This window comes from Thunnus albacares, chromosome 11 (genome assembly GCF_914725855.1).
Source record: "Thunnus albacares chromosome 11, fThuAlb1.1, whole genome shotgun sequence".
Classification (NCBI taxonomy): Eukaryota; Metazoa; Chordata; class Actinopteri; order Scombriformes; family Scombridae; genus Thunnus; species Thunnus albacares.
Window position 1 is genome coordinate 16244870 of NC_058116.1, and position 16439 is coordinate 16261308.

A 16439-nucleotide genomic window follows, 5' to 3' on the forward strand; every position below is an offset into this window, starting at 1 on the left:
TCATCTGTCTCATACACTAACATGCAGGCCAAAACTCATCTTCATTTTATACTTTATGTATATTTATGCATACTTTTTGTAAATAGTGTGAGAAATGTCAGTAGAGTGTGTGTGGTAATATGAATAAAAAACAGGATTGTGACTTTCTATTTTCTGCATTTAAAAAGAATCTTCTTTGTAGCCACATTACAACGCAATAAGAAAATAGAATATACTTACAAAATAATTACACAAGGAAGGCTCAACTTTGATTAATTGTAGTAATAGCTTACTGTTATTTTGTATGAAACATAAGTATTTAGGTATGAAAACCATAATTTTTGATCAACTAAGTATTCTGAATTACATGTAATACAGAATACTTAGTTGATCAAAAACCATAAATTTTTGTGAACAATTGACAATTCTGTGAACCAAAACAGCTAAAAATTTGAATGAGTTATCATAATACATAATAGCTGTAAGAGCCGATAGACTTCTTCCCACAAAACACTTGTATGCATTCGGAGGCACAACTATCCCGTTCAAATATGGCGACTGGTTGACACACGCCGTCACTAGAGCCAAGTACACATATGTACATATGTAACACTTATTTAATGTTGGCTTGATCAAATAAATGTATGTTAACATCAGTGTCATATTTGTGGGACAATTAAAAAATAATAAGTGTATGATCAATACCCTGTGTATATACTTTACTACTTACTACCATTATTATTATTATGTAATGTGTATCTGTGATGTTTTTCACTGTGCTACAGCTGCCATATAATCCTTCAATAAACTACCAATGATTTTCAACACATAATTAAGATGTTAATTACTGAGCAGCAATAAATGAAATGTGATGACTCAGAGGTTTAAAAGCCTTTTCTATAAAACCTCATCTTTTTAATGCACAGAGTCATTTGAAACCTGTGGTGAAAGACCTTCATCAGGGAGATGAGTCTTGAGCAACCACAGAGAGAGTCGCACACATACAAGAAATTATGTACTCTGGCTCTATCACTTGTAGTTTCATGCGAACAAGGAAAAACATCCCTGGCAAGAGTGGAGTATTCTAACCTCTGTGGACACCAGCAATAATAAGTGATGCAGTCACAGATAATAATATGCATACTTCTTTATCTTTATTTGTGTAAATGCCTCAGGAGGCAATGAGGATACAGTATACCGCTTAGCTGCTAATCGGCACCATGGGGCTCAGAAATACCTCTACTTTGGTCTTCAGATTGTTTGCAAATTAAAAAATGCTCCTGAAGGTGCATCTCCTGCTGCTTCTTTGCAAAATTAGGTACCACAAATCTTAAATTGAAGCAGTGCCATTGTTTCTGCTTGGAAACTGCAGCAAGGAACCCTCTCACATTTCTCACACGTCAAAACACTTGATGGGCTGAAATCAAATTCTTGTAGGAGAGGAAATGCTAAACAGGCATCTGAGAGTCAAGAAACAAAGCTGAAAGCAGAGATCCTCGGGAGGCTTCTTGTTCCACTGGCTCAAAATATGTCTTTCCTAAATATCGTTGAAATATCTATTCTCACTTTCAAATTGACACTCTGATCTCTTATCTCTCCCACTACCATTCACACAAAATAATGCAGGTGTTCTTGCTTGTGGCATGAACAGAAAAAGTATCAGCCAACCGTCATAACCAACATGCCTATTTCTGACATTTAAGTGCTGCTGTGTACAGATTAGATGTTCGTTTTAGACCTGAAGTAGTTTACAGTATTTAGAACGCAGTTAAAGCTTCCCAGACTCTATGTTTGTCCCTGATATATTTAGTGTGGTGTTGGGTCACTGGCTGCTGTAGAAAGGTGGTTTCCAGCATGATCACTGAATATGAACAGCACACACTGTCAAAAATGTAACACACAACAGGCACACGCTCTGAAAGCAGTGGAACAACATATATCATATACATGCAAAATACTTTAAGTACTGTATTTATACAACACAATCACAGTATTAGAAGTCAATGACATTCAAATGAGCAATGTCAGTAATGTGTTGCAGTGTGTCAGCCTATTTTGGTTAATACTCCTTTAATATAAAGCAATGCGTGCTCAGCCCACTGTTACAGGCTGCAGTCACATGTACAGAGAGTTAAATACAGGAAAGAATAATTTTATTTTCTGAAATTCATTTCATTAATCATCAAGAGGGCCTAAAAGGGTTCATATTTCAAAAGTAAAATGGCAAAATTGATTGTTTGAGAGCAGATTTTTGTACTTTAGAGAGTGCCAGACTAGCTGTTTCCCACCATCTAGGCTAAGCTAAGCTAACTAATTCTTTGCTGTAGCTCCAGTTATTGTACACATGAGAGTGGTTTCAATCTTGTGAAGTAATTCTGGGGGAAAAAAGTGGATAAGTGTGTCTCCAAAAATGTCGAACTATTACCTTAAAAGTTCAAATTGCAATTTGTTGATCAAACAAAACATTTCAGTAGATGATATCACATTGCAGACTCACATGGGTTGTATTATCAAAAAAGACATAATTTACAGATTTGTCCCTAAAGACTTCCATCTGTTACTAATCGTGTACATCACAGAGCCAGACTGAGTGAGCATGGGCATTGCCTGGCCTGGGCATTCGGGGCTGTAGCCCTGAAGATTTTATCTTAAACCCTGAATAATTCTCCCTTTTGAGCGGTTTGTCACTAAAGAAGACAGCAGTGTTGTAATTTTGTATCAGCGAATGTAACGGAGGCAAGACCAATAAGAGAGGGTTTACAGGAAAATACGTAGAAATACATGTCTTATTTGCTGACAGGTCTCTGTCAATTCTTCAAACGATGGGGTTACTATGCCAAACGCTAGCTTACATATTCAGTCAGTGTGAGGAAATAATGGATATGCAGAGTTTTTACCAGTAAAGGGCTTTAAGCTGAAGCAATGGCAACATCCTCTCATGTTGAACCAAGAAAACAAAGTGTGTAAATGTCTGTATGAGTTCCAGGTTACGTGAACATAATATGAGCAGAGCATAAGTTATATATAGCTAACGTACTTTGCACTGCCCCGTAGTCAGCTAAACCGTTAGCAATGATAGCTTAGTTGTGCCTGTCGTTGGCTAGCAAGACCAAACTAGCCTAGTCTCATGTTAGATAGCCAACAAGTTTTATATTTTATTGGTCTGGTAGTCCTACAAACAGTGATAACACCCAAGGCAAGTTTTATGACCAATCCAACTTTATTTTGATCATGTGACACATTGACAGCTAAATTACCACAGCTTTCATAAAACAAAACTTAAGGCTACTAGCTGATAACGTTAGTCCGTTTAAAGAGTTTGCTCACTCACGAGAGACATCAGATTAAACTAGGAAATAAACAGTGAATCTAAATGATTTAGACACTGCAGGTCAGTGTCAGGTGTAATATACAGTATATTGTGTAATCATATATTGTTGTTCATATCAAGTAGGTCCATCAGCAATGATTTTCCATCATGTAGGTCTAGTAATAATGGTAGTAGGTATCTGACATGACGCTTATTTTGGTTTGAGACATTCAAGTGGCTGAAATATTTATGTGCAGATTATATAATGAATCAAATCCAAACTCTTCCTTCCTTCTCCAATTTTCACATTTTAAATGATGTGTAGCCCTCACATGCAAAAAAAAAAAAAAATGCATGGAAACAGTCTATTTAGAAGTATGTTTTTAAAGTTTTTTGAAGGAGAAGAATCTGGGCTCAGCCCCTGATGGTTAACAGTCCAGCCAACGCCCCCGGCTGTGTGTTTGCGCCTCATAAGAGACTGAAGACAGAGGGATTTTTGTGAAAGCTCCAATCTTTCACACCCAGCTGTCCAAAGCTGGCCTTTAGGAAAAGTCTCATTTGAGAATACTGATGGACAGAATGGAAGCAGCTCATGTAAATCTCTAGGAAAGCAATGACTTAACTATTACAGCTCTCTCTCCTCTTTTCTGTACTATTCTATTTCACACGTAATTGTACTGTACACTCTTTGTAGATTCACAGAGACTCTCTGTTTTCCTTTTCCAAAATATATAAAATGTGTTTTAAAAATTGGTACTCTTTATAAAGGGTTTATCAGCATTAATTAATGGCTCAATTAATGGTTAATAAATAATTTACTAATGCTTTATAAATCATTTATAAGCCATTAATAAGCATAACTTTGGGGTTGCCAGGTTGTGAAAGACCCCTCCTTTCTAGGCCACAATAACATTTGCTTTATCTCGCTAATCCTCATTAATGACTTATTAAATATTACTGCAGACCTGGTTACTCAGAAAATGTGAAACGCTAACCTTTTATCAATGACTTATAGTTATTTATAACTGCAGGCTCGATGACTTAGGAAATTTGAGACACTAACCCTTTATGACTTATCAGAAAGATGGTGAGACATTTAACCCTTTATTAATGATTCATATCATTTATAACTGTGGGACTGACGACTTACTGGAAAGTGTGAAACATGTAACCCTTAATTAATGATTAATAATCATTTCTGATGATCTATTCGGTCACTTGTTCAGGGACATATAAAAAGCCTATCCAGTGTGAATGCAGTCTCAGCATTTTGCAGCCTGTAAAAAAAAAAACTCTGAAAAAATGCTTGATAATTGTTGTGGTAATACTAGACTGGTACTATTACAGCTTCACCCAAAAGAAGATTTAGTAATAAGTTCTTGGGTGTTTTAAATGGTAAATAATTGCTTAATAGTCACGGTAACAGATGAGTCATCAGGCCTGCAGTTATAAATAATTATAAGTCATTAACAAAGAGCTAGTGTTTCACATTTTCTAAGTCATCAGGTCTGAAGTTATATTTAATAAGTTATTAATGAAAATAATTAAAGTCTGCAGTGTTAAATGTTAATAAATTGTTATTAATGTATTTTCATCTGGATGCCCTGCAGCCCTTTAGAAGGTAAGAGCTTGAACAGTACCTCAGAGGTGTCTTACCAACAAATTAAATAAAGCAAATGTTATGATAGTATAGAAGGGAGGGATTTTTCACAACCTGGCAACTCAGAAATTATGCTTATTAATGGTTTATAAGTGATAAAGCATTAGTAAATGACCTATTAACCATTAATTTAGCTGTTAATTAATGCTTACAAACCTTTAATAAAGGGTAGCTTATCAGAAAGTGGTACCAAAAACTCAAATATTGCACTGGTAAATGACACAACACTTTAAAATTAGGTTACTCTACCGAAAATGTATAGATAAAATCCAACATTGCACTTGATTCAATATTTCACAGACCATAATGCCAATTATGCATAATGCATATTGCCAATTAAGGAGAAATATAGAAAATGCATCTTTTTACTGTAAAAAACACATTAAACTCACACACCAAACTACATAAGGCAGTTTTCACACACTCCAAATGTTGCTGTGTTCGTCAGTCTGTCCAAAACATTCTTGGTTTCTCACATTATGATACTGGTGGAATTCACAAATTCATTAAAAGCATTGTGGAAAAAGCTAGAATGTCTGTAAAAGAAACAGACAGACAGTCTATATCACACTGAGGTCTTTGATGCACAGAGGGAAGTGTCCCCTGGAGCCAATAATCAATTCTTCCTGGCAAAGCCTACCCACACATACAGGTACTTTGTGTTTTCACGCCTCCAGCCAACCTTCACAGCTACCACCACTGAGAACAAAAAGCAGGCAGCACTTTGTTTCTGATGCTCAGTAGGGAGGGGCCTACCCACCATGCACTGTTTGTGTGTGTGTGTGTGTGTGTGTGTGTGTGTGTGTGTGTGTGTGTGTGTGTGCGTTCTTGTGTTTTTGGATCCAGAGATTTTTCTGTGTGCATGTGGAGTGAGTAGCAGGCAGCAAAGGGAAAACTCCGAGTTGGTTGACTACACTGTGACAGAAGCACACACACACACACACACACACACACACACACATATAACATATACATGCAACATTGCACTTGCTGTGGTTTTGCAACTGTTCAAGGTTTACTTTAGGGACTCCCGCTCTGGCACAGTATGTTCAGTACCAGGCATTTTCAGGGCCTGCCAATCAATATGACAGAAACTTTGGGAAGAAATATCTATCAACTGAGTAGTTCATCATTGAATAGAGTTAAGAACAATCACTCAGTTGCATGGCAAGGGCAAAGTTCTACAATAACATCAAGAGGTCTTCAGTGCTGCACAAAGATTTTTTTTTTACGTCTGTAGTCACGTCTGCGAGTTCGCTACAACATGAAGGCCATTTTCCCTCTGTGCAGTCAGCCTGAAATGAATGTAAATTATATTTGAAGTTCTACCCTCATATTTCTCTCAATTCTTACTTATTCATCCTCAGAGAACTGTTGTGATGATCTCAGATTCATCTAATTTTTATGGGTTAACATGGGTTGAATTCACAGTTCAGATAAACACACAAAAAAGGCAAGATTAAGGGAAGTTATGTAATGTTTTATATTTATAGGGCACTATTCAGGGTACAGAAAGGCGCTTTACATGACAAATTAAGTGAGTAAGAAAAATAACCGAAAACACAACACAAGAGTGGAGTAGTGCGAGACATACAATCAAATATTAAAAGGTGAGTTTTGAGTTTCTTCTTGTAGCAAGATCAAAACAGTCAAGGGTGTGTTTGGGGTGGGCAGGAAAGTTCTGAACCTGAGAGCGTTTATTAAAGGATAGACAGGTTTGCAGTTTTTCAAGTCTGTCTTAAAACAATATTCAGGTTCTCGTATGAACATAGAGGCAGGTTTTGCTTGCTTTAATCACTCCTCTCGTTCATACTGACCATTGGAAGATCCCCTCCAAATTTATTTAAATGCTTATCTGAAGATAATCTGAGGTTTCAGCAGTCTTAGCTGGTCAAATATCCCACAGTTACAGTCTGTTTTAGTAAATTCCCTATTTGTGTCTCATGTTTTCCTGTTCAGCTGCAGTGGAAGGAACATAACAAAAATTACTTATATTAAAAGTGCATTATGAAGGGATCTTCTAATGGCCAGTCTTAACAGGTGGAATGACCACAACAAGAAAAGCATGTGTCAGTGTTCATTTGGGCACTTGACTATTGTTTTAGGACACACTTCAAAAACTGTGAACTTTTCCTTTAAGGACTTTGGACATTGTAAAAAAAATACTGTTGGACATTTAGGAATTCATTGAGTTTACATTAGAATGAATAATTAACACTTATTATGAGCATTATGAACTCAATCGTGACATTTCACTTTGTTGAAGACTCACTTACATTTATTCATTTCAGATCAGCTCTTGCCATGGCAACCAAATATTACTGAAGAGGACTTCATATTACCATTTTAAATGTAAAAGAAAAATGAAACACACACACAAACCAAATACCCCAGCCTTTCCAGTGAAAGGCTGATGTGTTTAGAAGGACTGCACTAACATGTGACAAGAATGCACCATGGCATATTTGCTGAATCTGGCCAATGGGATTGCAGTGCAATGGCCCTTACTACCCATTAATGTGTCCATTAGTGTTCACCACCTTTCCTCTTCCTGGAAAATGCACATGCAAGAATGTTTTAAAAAGTCTGTAATACTACAAAGTAACACAATTTCAACATCCCTTAACCCCATCTCACTGTTCATGACTGACACCTGATCATAGCAAACAAAAGACGAGTGGAGAACTGAGTGAAGTACCAACTGGCGCTCACCTTAATTAGATCTGTGGTATCCAAAGGAGGATTATAAAGCATTAACAATGTAGTGAAGGATTACTCTTTAGAATTATTAAAGTGACACAATATTACAGCGACTCTAGAGAGGGCGATTTTCCTCATGTGCTGCTCTGCTCTGCACGTCTCACCACAATTTGATCGTTTTAACTTCTAATGTGAAAAATCTGCAGAAAGAAATATTACAACTTTTTTGAATCTGGGTCATTCTACCGGCAGAGGATCCTCATTAAAATGGAATGGCAGGTATGTGTTTCCTATGATCATCATGTAGGACTGTGGCAGATGCTGTACATGGCTCCTGCCTCCACACACTGCTGTCTGTCAAGGGTGTCAGGTTTTCGTAAAATAATCACCCAACACTTTTACTCTGATCCAGGACTTTGTTTTTCTGCTGGTGAGGCCATGTGTAGCTGAAGAAGAGAAGGAAAACATAACGGTGCCCAAAAAGATTCTCACATGCATTTCTGACAAATCCCGCCTGAAGGAAATAATAATCAAGGAATATAAATGTTGACATGGAGCAGTAACAGAGCTGAAAAGCAGTTAAAGATAGACCTAATGCCCAAACGGATTCATCTGTGAAGGTTCAGGTGGCTTTCATGAGCAATAAGTGTGAAATAAAAGAGTGGTCTCTGAGACAATGACAAAAGCAATTTGCAAAAAAACCCCAAAACACACATCACCGACATTCATAGCAACAGGGCATATATTTAGCGCCTGCCTGCTCGTCCTATGACATAGTCATGCCTGACACCCAATATCGGCACCAAAAGCCATGACAGAAACTCAAAAAGAACCTAAAAATAACTGTCTCAAGTGACAAAAGACTGAGATCCATGACTCAAAGAGGGGTGACACCCATTACAAAATGTTCAGATGGTCAAACACGCTAATGACAAATTTGACTGCATTTCTATGAGTCTGAATAAGAATAAAGTAGATCTTTTGGTAAGTAATGTAAAACTTGAACAAGCTGAAAGGCATCAGAGAAAACTCAATTTTACCTTTCACCTTCAAAATGAAAGTCATGTTTTTCCATGTTTTCAGATCATTTAACCAACATTTTAAAATGATTTATCGTTAAAGAGACCAGAGATGTCAAAGTTGGCTTTCTTTGTGTTGATGTCTATTCATCTTCCTTGAGTCCTGTCCTTTTCACACTTGTCAAACATTTCACGCTCATCAGTCAAAAATCTATTTACACACTGTTGTTCCATTTCATTCTGGTCATTTCTCCGCTACCAGCTGCTGCAAGGCCAAGGAGCTCGACCCCCTGTTTGGTTCAGTGTGTATATATTCAGCTGCTCCTTCATCACCACAGTGAAGTCTACCTTGTTAGTCATGCTCTGCATGAGTTAGGATGCTGACCCATTAGAGGTCTTGTTGTATAATAAAGAGCCAGAGGTCTAAGACACTCCAAACCTGAGCTGAGTCCTGATTTACTCAACATGTCTCAAAAAGTTGGTTGGCTGAAGCTTGAGGTGGTTTTACCAATTTGCTAAAGCCTAATCACCTCATTTTGCTGAATGAACTTGTGAGAAATTAGTTTGACTTTGAATCTGCATCAAAGCTCTATAAGTTCTAATTAATCCATACTACTTAATACTTAACCATGTTAATTGGTTTTGAACAGGTTAATGCATTACATAGAGGGAAATTATGAAAATTTGCAAAATGTGACATAATTTTCTCATTTATTTGAAATGATAACATCTACAGATATGCAGTACATTCCTTTGGCAGGTAAATGTGCTCTAGGGCTGTAATGATTCACAAAATTCATGGATTTATTTAATATTTGATACTTTCCTGTCGCAATTCGATACATTTTCATTTTCAGAGTGGTATCTGAGTATGTGCCCGACATTTCCATTTGCTTTAAATTTAACATTAAAGGTTATAAAACAATATTATCGACAGGCATTTTCTGTGAATTAGTGAAAGTATATATGGGATTCATATTGGTTGGAGAAATTCCTGAGAAATACAGTAATGTGGTGACAAATCCAGGACTACATAGGACGACATAACCACAGCTATGAGACCAAATTTTATTGAGTCAAGTGCGTTGTATTGACCATTATGATACAGTAACAGTGCAATTAGAGACAATGTATTGTTATATCCCTACTGTATACATGTATAGTGGCCATTTGCTTGGAGGTACACATTTTCATACGGTCATAATAGAAAAGTATTACTATATAAAACAGCACATCACATGTGAAACACACATGAAAAGCACAAAGCATTTGCAAAAGAATCTAATTCAAAGTCCAACCAGCTGTAAGCACTAAACATCATCATTAGAGAATAGCACACTTCATTAAACTTGAGGTTCGTAGGTAAGATTCAATTTCATAAATGCATTACAACTGATATAAAACACTTGGGCTCTAATTAATAGGGAAGTCATGAGACACTCTAATTTAATGTAGCATTAACTGTGTTATTAAAGTGATAGCAATAGGAGCATAAGGGTGCAGTAGTTGTATCCAGCTGACTGTGGAAAAGCTTCGGTTCTGCTCTGCAGTGGTCGGGGGAAAACTCAAAGACAGATTTTTTGCCTTGCATCAACTACCAGACTGCCCATAGTGATTTATGTTAACAAAAAATTGTTTACTAAACACAAGTGCCCATTATGCAAAATGTATCACGCTTAATTAATCTTTGCTGCAGTGAGAGTGTCTTGCGGTGTAAGCACATTAAATCATAAGTCACACTAAGCTTGAACTAAAGTAGAAACATATCACTATTGCAATGGTTTTGGCTCATGAGAGATTAATAACAGAGTCAGAGGATTTGCAGCAGAGTCATAATGAATGTTTTATTAATGTTGTTTTAGAAGCACACATGTTTATTTGGATTTGATATATTTTACAATTCATTCATTCATTCATTGCAGTCTAGTTGTGGCATATGTTTGGGCCACCCAGCTGAAGCGGAGTCCCTGCAGCACGTAATGTTACACTGTACATACATTATCATTGTATGAATAATTTGAAGGGGAAAGCTTTTCAAGCATAGACTGTTGTTGTTGCTGGCAGCTATTTATATTTTAGTATTTAAAATATGAACATTTTCAGTTTTGCCTGAAGAAACAGTCCACTCCTATAATAGGAAGGGACTTACAAAAGCCAGTCAACAAAATATCCTTGACAATCCTCATGATTTCTGTGTGCACCTACCAGCCATCTTGTGGCAAAATACAGTTACTACAATATTAGATGGGTTTGCATTAAGGTAGACAAAGAGGGGTTTTCTCAAATTCCTCTTCCTGCTTTAATCATTTTCAAGGTCATGAGGGGTCGGAGACTTTTCCTGCATACTTTGTACCAAAGGCAAAGAGACAACTGCATTACAATAATAACAGAGAGACAAGAAAGTCTCTTTCTTCTCACTGTGCAGTGCTAATCACTGAGCTACTTTATCACCGTCAACATAAACAACCTTTGGTTAATTATGATCACTCAACACAACATCGACCTCAAATATAGCTGCAGGTTTAAGGCTAACAGGAAAAATGTTTTCTATTGCAGGGCTGGGAAGTGTGCACATATATCAACTGCAATATATCATGCCTGTTGCTACTACAATAGAGTGTGAATGCAAATGAGCCACATGCATAAAACCAGCCAGCCTGCTGAAACAGTAATTCACTGCTCCTAAGGCCTACACAGCACAATATTCATCCAGTGCTCCTGGCCTCATTATTTATGTGAAAGAAATACTGGCCTTGTAGGAGCTGCGAGATTTGAAAAAAGTCAAGCCAGGAGGCTAATACGCTACGTGGCCCATTTGACATACAGTACATGCTAACTATTTCAAACTAAACGAGGATTTACTATTGTGCGTGCACTCATTTGCTATAGTTGTCATGGATACCATGTCATTCAAATTCATCAGTGGTTCAAAGCCCTGGAATATGACATGATTGGTTCCCACACACTGCTAATCATGAATTTCTGTGTTCTGCCAGATTGTCTCCCTCTATTAAAATCATTCATGTTGGACTGATTATACTCATTGTTCAACTCACAGGGCAAATTATTGTGAACAATAGTAGCACCTCATGGTCTGATTTTTTTTTTTTTAAAGTGAACGAAATGTCTGTGATTGAGATCTATTTGCAGTAATATTTGTACTCATGGTGTGAACATGTGCTTACATTGTGTGTAGGTGGGCCCTCTTAAGATTCCCTACAAGTTTCTGAGGTTCATTCCCTTTCTCGCCAATATACCCTCTCCCTACTCTTCAGTAGGGGACTACATCACCATCATCATCATAATGCCTGTCTCAGACCAGTTAGCTGGGAGTGAATTCTGTATCAGTGCTGACTTCTCAAACTACTTGTAGAAGCACCACATGAGGGTGAATGCAAGAAACTTTATATAAATATTGGAATTGAAGTTATAACAACAGTGTGTCTTTCAAAAACACCCAGTGTGCTTGTGTGTTTCCTGTCAGGTTATTATTTTAAAAGATTAATAAGCATAATCTTGCTTGTTATAACTGTATTTGGTAATAAATCATGGTCTGTCAAGGTAAACCAGTTTCTTTGACTGACACACTTTACTCTGATCGATGGTGGTAGTGATGCCTTAGCAACAGACTCACCAATAAGCATTTATCATCACTACCATTCACTCTGGACACAATGCTGAAAGAGTGCATGGCATTGGTCATGTTTGACTATACACAGTTTTGAATGCAGGTAATAATTACTACACACCCAATGACCTGACAGCATTATCAACTTTACTGCAGTCAGAAACACACACAGTCACACACATACACATAGATATAAATAGAACAATGATTGTACTCACAGTTGGTGAAAGTGATGATCTCTAAAAAGCCTCCCAATACTTAAGTATCTTTAATCCAGATGTGTTTAAAGTTCCCCTTTAGATTCATTGATCGATTTGCAGGCGAGCTGGAGACAGACATGAGAGCAGTCGCTACTCACTCGGTCCATCTCTTGATTGAATTTCCATTGTGGTGCAATTGTATCACTGAGCACTCTGACTAAAGGAGGGAGAGGACACAGGTCAGTGCACTTGACAGGGTTCCACTTTCTTTGCAGCCTGAGGGTCCACTATCAGCAGCTCTATAGAGGCAGAGAATTGACAGGCTCTGCTGAAAAGCTCTCAGGAGCTCCCTAAAGAGAAACACACTGAGTCACTATAGCAGAGGACTTTCACACACACAAACACCCCATACAAATAATTATTTGCCGGTAACTTAATGCAATGAAGGCCATAGAGAAATCATTTTATTGAACTGAAATGTATGTATTAAAGCTCACCTTTTTCTTAAAACATTTCCAAAAGCTTCTTGCAGCTGCTCTGGTGAAAGAAAAAAACCCCAAACATATAAGAAACATATCCATCATAGATCTGTCCAGAGTGAAGTGCTGAAAGAAGGACATCGGATATCCACTGTTAACCTGAGAGGAATGCATAATTCATAACAGGCCAGGCCACAATGTCACGTAGAGCCTGGTGCTTTATCCATTCACAGCCATCAGGTTACACTGATAGAAGACCACTGATAGCAGATCACTTTCCTTCAGAGTTAACCTGTGCCTTTCAATAACATAACAAGTCTACAGCCATGCTAACATCAGCATGCTAATATGTTCACTTTGATAATGCTAGCATGTTGATGTTTAGCTGGTATAATGTTTACCATGTTGGTTTAGTGTACAAACATTTGCTAATTAGCACTGAACACAAAGTACAGGTGAAGCTGGTGAGAATTTAATGAGTTTTGCTGGTGTTTCATAAACAAAATTATTGGACAAATTCAATTTGACCACATTATGCTAGATGAGAAGTCAGGATTATTACAATTTATCCTCTGGGGACCATGATTTGGTGTGCCATATTTCACAGCAAGCCATCCAATAGTTGTGAGATATTTTAATGAAGAACTAAAAAGTCAACCTCATGGGGGAGCGTCAGGAAAGGTCAGTGGATCAACAAAAGATTAAAAGATTACATCATCTGGAAAACATGAATGTCTATACAAAATTTCATACTGTGATCTATCTAATCCATCTAAAATGGCAAGATATTTGGTCATCTGCCTTGACCACGTGGGTTGAAAGGGAAAAAGGGAGGGGGAGAGAGAGAGAGACAGAGAAGCACAGCAACAACAATAATAACAATAATAATAATAGAAATATGACTAAAAATAATAGCAGCAGCGGTGGCGTCAAGCTAGACAGCAGCCGGTCAGCAGCCAAAGGTCACCTGCGAGACAAGAAAGCATTAAACTACAGGGAAGATGCTAAGTTAGTAACGTATTAATGGTACATGAATGTGTACAAGTGGAGGGGGGGGGGGGGGAGGAGAGAGGCTCAGTGCATCATGGGAATTCCCCAGGCAGTCTAGGCCTATAGCAGTAAGCCTGGGCCAGCCCTAACTATAAGCTTTATCAAAAAGGAAACCCTACTCTTAAACGTAGTGAGAGGTGTCTATTCTTAGAGAGATTGCAGGAAACGAGGAGACAGAGATAGATGGATAAAGACATGCAGCAAACTGGTGACATTGTGGTTCATGGTCAGAGCATTAAACCCCTGTGCCACCAAGGCAGCCCTTTCATGTGAGACACAGGGTACTTTTAAGAGACTGTACATGGGAAAACCAATTTCTCATTAGCACTAATGAGGATGCTAAAACAGAGTCATGCTGACATTAAAAAGCATAAGGGAGCATCAAAATACATTTGGATCCTGCACTGTCAAATCTCCCAATCCAATCCTTACAGCTTTTATTTAGTTTTGTTCTGCAATACAATAGAGGTTAATACTTCGGAAATAATTGTGCAGTTTTTGTAGTTCTGTAAGCACGTGTTCCCTCTGAGATTTGTTTATTTTCTCAACCCTCTTAAATTATTTCTGTTAATTAGAACACATCTTTCATTTGACGTGACAAGTAAGCAAACACTAGACAATGAAAAAGAGAAAGAAAGAAACAGGCAATCACATGCACTGCTTCAACATTCAATACACTGTACAGCAAAGCTCCCAAACACATCTGTGTATGTATTAACTATTGACTGAAATTAATACCCAATGTTTGATTGGTCTAAACTACTGGTTGAATACTTTATTATTGTTTTCTATTTTTTCCCCTTTTAAGAACCTTAGGAACTGAGGTTGTGCTTGAACCCCACCTCATTGTTAGTGGTTTCTGTGTAAACACTTAACGTACTCCTTGAAATGAGTAAACTAACAGCATGCTTCTGTTTCAACTTAATGTAATGGCTGTGCTTTAAAGCGCAGCTGCCAACACAGAGTGTGCACTGTTCCTGTTTACTTTGTGCATTCCTACTCGAAGAACTGTGGTTGGACTAAATTGTTTAGCTGCAGAGATGTTCTCCAGAATTAGCTCTTTAGCATCATCTACTGCTCATTGAGAGAAACACATGCAGACTCCCTGATCCCTGTTCAACCACATCAATGCTCGATCAAGTTACTATCACATTTGTGGAAATGTAATACCTCAGTGGATGGAATAACTGGGGTGACAGTAAAGGTTAGAGAAGTGGAGACTGGGTGGGGAAGATGAAATGCTGCTTATTGATACTAAGCTGATAGCAGATAACTATGTTGCAGTGGGCAGCTTCATGTATGAATAGTAGTATGAATAATAGCATACGTATGGAAGACATTTTGACATGCAAAAGAAGGAAAATCACAGGTGAAAATAATAAAAATTAATGAAGAACCATCATTAGTGTTATTAGTAGCACCTGTTATTTCCTACACTGACAGGCTCAAACATCTGCTGTGAAAAAGGACTATGAAACATTAAGCAATTTTTGGAAATCTGGACACTTTCTCTGATCAAATAAAGATTTGAAAATGAAGAACTTTAATTATGAAATTTTCCAAATCTAATATTCACTTTCCCCTTCATGTCCAGTAATTAAGACGCACACTAAAATAAATCATGCTGAACATGAAGCAAGAACATAATTCCCTCTCCCCTTAATCTCAGCAGACTCAGATGCACTCATACCCACCCACACGTTTGGCTCTATTTGAAGAGATTTTTGAATTAGTCTGGGCCTGCAGACCATCTGTTGTTTAACGTTATGGCCACAAGATGGCAGTGTGCCTCAGTGATTTATTTTGACCCTCCATTCCTGAAAGGTAAAGTAGACTTCATGTTCAATATCTTAAATGTAACTCAACAAATATAAAACAAGCAAAGCTTCCCTGTTGCATTCTCCTCTAACCTGTCACAAACCTTTTTTACATTTGGCTGATGCAATTTAAAGAGCCCAGCAGGGACTAATTAAATTTGATATGTATAGTAGAGCCATGGGTTTTTGCCAAGGCAGCTGTTTCTTTTTATAAGCCTCTTAAGTTTATCAGATTCATTACCATGTGAGCATGTTTTAAAACTATAACCATGCCAGACAACAGTAATGCAATACATTTTAGAAGGATGTTATACAAATGTTGCAGCAGTATAAAGTTCAGTTTCCAAAATGAGTTGGAGCCAAGAGTATTGTATGACATGCAGGAAGTCTAAGACTGATGGATTTTCTATTTTTGTTTTAGTCCAGCCCAAACCAGCAAAACCAGATTTACTTCTAGAAATCTGAACACCTACAGCAGATTATTAAGGATCTTCATTTACAAACATAAAACACTATATATCCATGTTGTTTTAAAGTAATGAATAATCCCACCACCTTTGGCCACAGTCATGGCACATGATATGATGCTATAGTGGG

The 16439-nt window shown here is 37.5% G+C and overlaps 1 protein-coding gene across 1 annotated transcript in view; it reads right to left on the minus strand.

Moving 5' to 3' along the window:
- xirp2b (xin actin binding repeat containing 2b) overlaps positions 1–12831 on the minus strand; it is a 38434-nt gene extending 25603 nt beyond the window's left edge. The window contains exon 1 of the mRNA XM_044366169.1: positions 12515–12831. The gene's annotated coding sequence lies outside the window, so the exon portion shown is untranslated. The remainder of the gene's footprint in view (positions 1–12514) is intronic.
- Between the last annotated feature and the right edge of the window lie 3608 nt (positions 12832–16439).